This window comes from Astyanax mexicanus, chromosome 20, assembly GCF_023375975.1.
Source record: "Astyanax mexicanus isolate ESR-SI-001 chromosome 20, AstMex3_surface, whole genome shotgun sequence".
Lineage (NCBI taxonomy): Eukaryota > Metazoa > Chordata > Actinopteri > Characiformes > Acestrorhamphidae > Astyanax > Astyanax mexicanus.
This window is the reverse complement of record NC_064427.1, coordinates 750,561-759,287: the sequence shown is the minus strand read 5'-3', so window position 1 is coordinate 759,287 and position 8,727 is coordinate 750,561.

Here is an 8,727-nt window from a genome sequence, read left to right as displayed (position 1 = left end):
TGTAGTAGTGAAGATCGCTAGACAGGAGTCCGAGTAAAGACCAGGACCAGAACATGCAGAATCTGAATCAAACCCTCTTCACATGCAGTTTAAATCAGATTTGCAGGGGGACAAATCTGATTTCATGTGGTTTCTGGCTGTACAGACTATCAAAAATCAATCTGGATACAATCTGAATTGGCAGCCTGAACATTCTTTGAGAATTTGATGTTTACACACGCAGTAACTTGATTCGTCTCAGACTATCTCCTGAAATGGTTTGAGAGATTAGATTTGTATCTGTTTTAAGTTTGTCTCAAACCACCTCCTGAAATGGTTTGAGAAATTCGATTTGCATTTGTTTTAAGTGTGTCTGAGACCACCTTCTGAAGTGGTTTAAGAAACCAGATTTGTGTCTTGTTTAGAAGCATCTCAGACCATCTCCTGAAATGTTACGATCGATAGGATTCTTATCTGTTTTAAGTGCATCTCAGACCATCTCCTGAAGTGGTTTGAGTGATCAGATTTGTCTCAGTTTAAGTGCGTCTCAGACCACCTTCTAAAGTGGTTTGATGATTTCAGATTTGTATATGTTTTAAGTGCGTCTCAGACCACCTTCTAAAGTGGTTTGATGATTTCAGATTTGTATATGTTTTAAGTGCGTCTCAGACCACCTTCTAAAGTGGTTTGATGATTTCAGATTTGTATATGTTTTAAGTGCGTCTCAGAACACCTCCTGAATTAGTTTGAGTGAACGTATTTGCATCCGTTTTAAGTGCGTCTGAGACCTCCTCCTGAAGTGGTTTGAGTGATTGTATTTGGGTCTGGTTTAAGTGCGTCTCAGACCACCTTCTAAAGTGGATCCTGATCCAGATTTAAAGCATGAAGTGACCAGGTGTAAACAGGGTCTATACGACTATATTCTGCTCTTCCCTGAGTGCAGGTCTGGTTAATTTGGTGTTGTATGTATTTACTCCACTGTGCAATAATATCGAACCCCCCCCGTGTTGCTGGACTGGTGTTTATATGGTCAGGTTGGTGGACGGCGAGGTTTTGCTGAGCGCTCGGCGAGTCCGGAGCTCCTGCTGTAGAACTGATTATCCAATCCCACTCGAGTCCAATCAGTGTGCGTCCACCAAAATACTATCGTTTTTTTATTTTTATTTTTGAGTGACATTCATTTCTTGAACAAAAACCTGTATGTATTGATCCTGCTGTAAAATGTACACATACTGTACAAATATACAAATAAAAAATAAAATTACAGAACGCACTCATATATGTCTCTTTTTTTGTATGAATTGCTTTTTATACGTCCCTAATATATATTCCATTTCAGATATAAAATCCCATACTTCTCATCCCACAGACATATTTGCATTTTTATTTATCTGCAGTATATGAACTAAAGCACTTTGCTGTAGGGCTTTAAGATATGCATTTATTTATTATTTTATATTACAGTACATTTCTTTAGATTGGTTAATTCTATATTATTTCAGTATCATATAAAACGATAATATAATCTTAACATACACCAGTCACCAGCCATAACATTAAAACCACACAGTCATCACAGTGTTTAAAACCTCCAGCAGCACTGCAGCATGATCTACTCTACTCTCTCTTCTCACAGGATCATAGACAATTAGCTTCCTTAAGCATTTTGAGGATAATATCTTCATAAGAGTTTTAAGAACACAAGTAATCAGTGCTTTAAAATACAAATTGCAGGATTTTATTTTGGCCTTTATTTATTTGTGTACGTCAATATCGAAATTATATTGTATCGACTGAAAAGAAGCAAAATTCTGTATTGTGATATTTAGATATTTTGGTCATATCGTCAAGCACTATTCAGTCGTTGTGGAAATCGGGTGTGGCTGTAAATGTGTGTGTGTAAGAGTGTGTGTAACTGTGTGTGTGTGTGTGTGTCGTATCTAGGGAAGGCTGTGTGGTCAGTGTGAGTGTGTGTCCTGCATTAATATTTAATTATGGGATGTAGTGTGTCACAGAATCGCTGAGCTAATCCCGAGCAGAGCTCCACACTAAACACCAGAGGACTCATTACAGAACCCCTCCATCCCCCACCACACCTCACACACACTCCTCACACAGCTCAGAGTATCCACTTCTACCTCTCTATTCTCACTCCATCTCTTTTCTTCTTTCTATCTTCCTCTATCCCTCGCTCTTTCCTCCTCATCCTCCATCCAGCACACGTACACCAGTCAGGGGGGACACAGACCTCTGAGCCAAACTGGAGAACCTCCAGCTCAGAGAGAGAGAGAGAGGGATGGAGAGAGTGAGCAAGCTAAGAAGAGAAAGAAAAGAGAGAGGGAGATGGATGGAGAGAGTGGGCAAGCTAAAAAGAGAGAGGGAGAAAGAGAGAGATGGAGAGTGAGCCAGCTAAAAAGAGACAGAGAGAGAGAGAGGGATGGAGAGAGTGAGCAAGCTAAAAAGAGAGAGGGAGAAAGAGAGAGATGGAGAGTGAGCCAGCTAAAAAGAGACAGAGAGAGAGAGAGAGAGAGGGAGAGAGTGGGCAAGCTAAAAGAGGGAGAGGGATGAGAGAGTGAGCCAGCTAAAAAGAGAGAGAGAGGGAGATGGAGATAGTGGGCAAGCTAAAAGAGAGAGTGAGAAAAGAGAGAGGGAGAGGGATGAGAGAGAGAGAAAGCGAGAGAGTACCCCCTCTACAGAAGCTATTCTCTGCACTGTCTACTGGAATTCCACTTCCATCCATACATTAGGCCCAATACTGGATCTCCATGGCAACCAGCCAAGAGGGACCGGGGGTGTTGGGTGGATGAGTGTGTGTGTGTGTGTGTGTGTGTGTATGTGTATGTGTGTGTGTGTGTGTGTGTGTGTGTGTGTGTGTGTGAGTGTGTATGTGTGTGTGTGTGTGTGAGTGTGTGTGTGTGTGTGTGTGTGAGTGTGTTTAGCGCAGTAAAAGGTGTTGGAACTGATTTCTCCCCTCTCTTCAAACAGCCCCATTCACACACGACAGGGCAATTTTCAAAAAAGCCCCCCACCCCACCCTACCACCCCCCAATCCAACCCCCACTGCGTACACACACACACACTTCTCGCTAATAATTCATCCACAGATACTTCAGAGATCACTGCAGGCCGAGAAATACTAAAGCATCTCTGCAGAGTGTACACCATCAGACCTCTCACAGCCAACGCTGCTTTCATTTTTAAGCAGTCTTTTTTTTTGGAGGTGAGCAGGATAAAAGGTTCACTTTTATTAAAATGTTAAAACTTTTATATATATATATATTACATTCACAATTCAATGTGTAATAAGATGTAAAGAAAGTTGTGCATCATGTTTTAAAACAAGGCCCTCTAAAAAAAATTCTTATATTTTTGTTTCACTTTTCTCCCACCCACGCCTCTTTCTGAACTGCTGCTGATGCTTTAGCATTGCCGAGTAGCATCACAGCGCTAACGCTCGGAAGAAAGAGCAGCTACTCAGTTCTGATACATCAGCTCACAGACGCAGCCTTGTGCTGATCCACATCACCCTAGGAGTGATGAGGGGAAAGAACGCCATCTACTGTACAGTACCCACCCAGAGAGAGCAAGACCAGCCAACTGTGCTCTCTCAGGGCTCCGGCAGCTCTGATTAACTTATCCTGTACAACAGAGGAAACTCTCGCTCTTCCATCCTTTTCTTGAAAAAAAAAGTATTTTTTTTCTTTATTTAGTTGAGTAGTTGTTGCTTCTCATAATCTGGATTCAAACATTATTCAAATATTCACTATTCACTGTATACCTGTAACTCTACCTCTTCACTACTTTACTTTAACTGATGCTCTCAAACACTTTATTAAGAGACAAGAAATTCAAGTAATTAACTCTTGATGAGTTCAGCACAGCTGTTAACTGAAAGTCTGAATTCCAGGAGACTCTATCTCATAAAGCTGACTGAGAAAGTAAAATATAAAAAATATTCTGGTTTGTTTAACACTTTTTGTTTACTAAATAGTTATATATATGTGTTTTTCTTCATAGTTTGAATGGCTTTAGTATTAATCTATGGTGCAAAATATTAATATTTCTTCTTAAAAATCAGAGACAGTGTAAAAGAGCCTTAAGACTCCCCTTTAACTGGAGTTATAATATCCTTTAAAGACTACAGTGAGAATGCAGTGTATCTGCTGGGGCTTCTGGGAGGAGACCACTCACTGCAGTCGAGTCCCTCCTGTTTTTAATGAGCTTATAGAGATTAGAAGCTTTAAGGTGGGTTTCACCGTTACAGGATGTGGTGAGATTGTTCTTTATTTACTGTTTTCTGTTTATTTATTGCACAACAAAAGCTGGGAAAGAGAAAAATACATTATATCCCTGTATCTCAGCATTCTACACTATATTTATATATCTATAAACACATATAAATAAAGATTATATATATGTGTATCAGTGTTAAGGTGATGGTGGGAGTTGAGGGCAGATTACCCCAGACCCAGATTACACACAGTGAGTAAAGAACAGTGAGCCGGGTCAGTTTAGATTATGAGGACGAGCACCTTAATGAGAGACACTGAGCCATTTAGCCTTTACTCCACTGATACTACAACCCTAACCAGAGCTACTGCACCGCCTTACTCAACTTTATCTGATAATTAACATTATAATTTACACAGATTCGTAAATCTCTTAAAATGAATGATGAGCAAGAAACACTCTGATTGGTTTATTTCACGTTACGCCCAAAATTAACCACACCCATAATTAATTAAGTTCAAGCCGCTCAAGGTGTACTTATCCTGTTGTTACGATAGCAAAGACACTCTGACACACCCTGAATCAAACTGCACGGTGCACGGTTGATGACCCATTGCCTATAGATCGCTAAAATAGGTGATCGGTTTTCGCAGAACTTTTGCTGGTATTTTTAAAAATATTAATGCCTGCTGTTGTGATGGATAAAATATATGGTTTAACACTGTCTTCCTTTTAACAATAGAACCACAGAATTATTCAAATTAAATACATTTAAACCAAATGAAACTCAATCATATTTATCTGTAATAAATAAAAAAGCCACTTCAGATACACAAAGTTGCTAAATTAGCACCTGTGATAAAGTGTATACAAACACTTCCAAAACAGGGTTGGGCGAATGGTCTGGAGCACCAGAGAAAAACAGCAGCAGTACAGCAGATGTTTTCCTTAAATCCCATCACCTTTATTTTTGCCACAATACAGAATATTTACAAATGCGCAAAAAGCTATAAACTAATGAAGAAGAAGAATTTGAATTTTGTATCTGTACTCTAATGTACCTATGTTTTTTTCTTACATTTTGCATGACTTTTTAACTTTAAATTCCACACATTTCAAACCCAAGTATCTTACTTTGTCTTTCACTAAATTTGTGAAAAGGTTACTTTTGGGTTAAAAAGCTGTGCATAAAAATATAACATATCAAAACATAGGATAAAATATGACTTTATGGAACATATAGATGCAGTATAATAACCAAAAAACCTATTAGTGAACCTCATTACTGTTTAAAGCAAGTTTTTATTTTATTATTTAGATACAGCTTACTTATGTTTATGATTATTTTGTTGTGATAATATCGATATATTGTGAGATGCCCTGTGATTCACTCCTGCTGAGTATTATTGGTGCAGGACTGAGGGAAGCTACTGGGAATCTCTACCAGCTGCTGTTTCTCTTAATTGCCTCAAGTGCAGGAAAACAAGAGCGGCGTAGTGGCAGCGGTTTTATTGCATATCCTGCATTCAACACACACACACACACACACACACACACACACACACACACACACACACACACACACACACACACACACACACACACACACACACACACACACACACACACACACACACCTAATAGAAGCTGACAGTGATGAATGGGCCTAAAGCTGCTACTGAATTTGGATGCAGCACTAGTGAGTGTGTGTGTGTGTGTGTGTGTGAGAGAGTGTGTGTGTTTGAGTGTGTGAGTGTGTGTGTGTGTGTGAGAGAGTGTGTGTGAGAGAGAGTGTGTGTGTGTGTGTGTGTGTGTGTGTGTGTGTGTGTTTTAGGGTCGTTTTGCTGTTGAACCCACTCTAAATCTGCATACACTCAGCGCAGGGGGATAGAGTTGGTCTCAGTGACCCATTAATGTTAATCAAATGCAGCTGACAGGCTTTGATTAAAAAAATTTGTACCCGGAGAACACACTTATTACCACTAAACCAGAACACACACACACACACACGTGCACTGTGTTTAACACATGCACCGCTGTGTAAATATCATGCAACACTTGCACCCACTGATTAGTGCTGAGCAGAATGGATGCAGCTGGTTTTAGATTTAGCGCAGGATGAAGATACACTAAACCCATAAACTCACAATTAATTATCCCACCAAATCAGCGGCTACTCAGCCGTATATCACTAGTGATACCCCTTTAACACAAGCAGGGTTAAGAACCTGCTAGCACACACCTCCTCCGACACATGTGAAGTCAGACTCCATCACAGCGCTACATGGCAAGCTGCATGACCGGGATTTGAACCAGCAATCTCCCAATACTAATCAATATCCAATAAATGACTTCTAATTACCTACATTTTAAATAACAAATATTCAGTATATTGTAAATATTAACAAAAGTAGACAAAATCAAACAAAAATATGGAAAGAAACAAACAGTGGCTAAATTAGTGATGAAGTTATGAACTAGATTTTATAGCCTATACTGCGTTACAGTTAAACTTGTTCAAATGTCAGATTTTCCAGGTACCAAATAGGAAGTTTAAACTGATGGGAAATCTGTGAGGTGAGAATCCAATATGGCTGCCCCCGCACATCAACAGTAGCAAAGCAGTCACACAGTACTGTACTTGTTTCTTGTTGTGATACTGCCTAGTAATTTTACATAGGTGGCAGTAGGTGACAATCCAAGATGGGGGAATTTTAAATGAGTAGGTTGGATAATTGGCCTTCCAAGTTTGGGAGAAAATTTAACAAAATTAGAAAATCTATCCGTAGAAAAACCTTATTACATAAACATCTTTTCATTTTTCAGTTTACATCCAAATGGAACATAATTTTAATAACAGCTCTGGCTGTTTTTAACATATTTTTTAAGTTTATTACCAGTTTATTAATCATCTTAAAATTGTGTAAAAAGACTGGATGCTCAGCCTCGTCCGGCTCCAGCAGCTCCATATACGGAGGAGAGAGAAGGAGGGTCCGGCCTTTTGTGGTCCGGTTCCTCCAGCACCAGAAAAGAAGCCCATTATCCATCCAAAGCCTGTTTTTGTATTGTGCCATGGCACCGGGCAAAGAAAAGAGAGAGAGAGAGAGAGAGAGACAGAGAGACAGAGAGAGAGCATAAGAGGGAGTGCATCTGTTTTAAAAGAGAGAAAAAAAAACAGAGAGAGCAGAAGGAGAGTAACGGAAGGAGTGACAGATATACAGAGAGAGCGAAAAAGAGGTAGAGCGGGTGAGTGAGAGCAAGAGAGCGCAAAAAAGGTAGAGAGGTGTAGAATGAGAAAGGGAGAAAATGCATCTGTGTTATAAAGAGAATGAGAAAGAGAAAAAGAGAGAGAGAGAAACAGAGTGCAAAAAAGTGAGAGAGAGGGGGCAAGAGCAAGGGAGTGACAGATACAAAAAAAAGAGAGCGAGAGAGGTTTAGAAAGAGAGTGTACATCTGTGTAATAAAGAGGTAGAGGTAGAGAGAGAGAGAGAGAGGTACTGTGTTGTATATGAAAGGCTTGCTCGCCCTCTCTGTGCCACCTGTAGTGCCCTTTCTTCGGGCCGGGCAGAGCGGGCCGTTATATTGAGGCGGTTCTGAGGGAAGAAAGGGAAGAATGGGCTGAATGCTGCTTGGCCCGCGGTCTACACCCCTCCACCCTCCTCTACACCCCTCCTCCTTCATCCCCCCCATCCTCCTCTACACAATTAATCCAGGCTCTGAGGGGCAGCTGCTGGGCTGATGTAGCTGCAGACACCTGGTGCCACACCATCACTAAACAGAGGAGAAAAATCCCTCCTTCACTCACAACACTCTACCGTTTAACACAGAGAGAGAGAAAAAGAGAGAGAGAGTACAAGAGATGTAGAGAAAGAGACAGAGGTAGAAAAAGAGAGATGTAAACAGAGAGAGAAAGATGTAGAGAAAGATTTGGAGAGAGGGAGAGATGTAGAGAAATAGACGTAAAGAGAGAGAGAGAGAAAGATGTAGAGTGAGACATGTAGAGAGGGAGAGAGAGAGAAATTTGTAAAGTGTCCTCAACTGATCAGCTGTGGCACCACCTGGCAGGCCTCGCCCGTTATAAAATCTCAAGTGGAAATTTGCATGACGCAGCAGATGCCACATTTCCAAAAAAACGCAAAAAAAAAGAAGAGAAAACTGAAGTGATGGACAGAGTGGAGAGAGAGAGAGAAAGAGGGGGGAAAAAAAAAGAAGAGTAGAAGGTTTAGAAAAAGAAAATATTTTTAAACAGAATACATTTAGAAAATGTAACATTTATATATTTAACAATTTTATATACGGATGAATTTATGTTCGTAAAATAATTTTCTTAGCAGGTTTTTTGAGCAAGAATATAATAAAATATAAATAAAATAAAAAAAATCCTTAATCATACACTAAAACTAAAATAAAAAAATTAAAGATGCACATAGAATTAATATATTGTAATATATCCAACATTCTTTCTGTTTATCTGTATGTACAACCAAGACACTGTTTACCACTGATACGTGTGTGTGA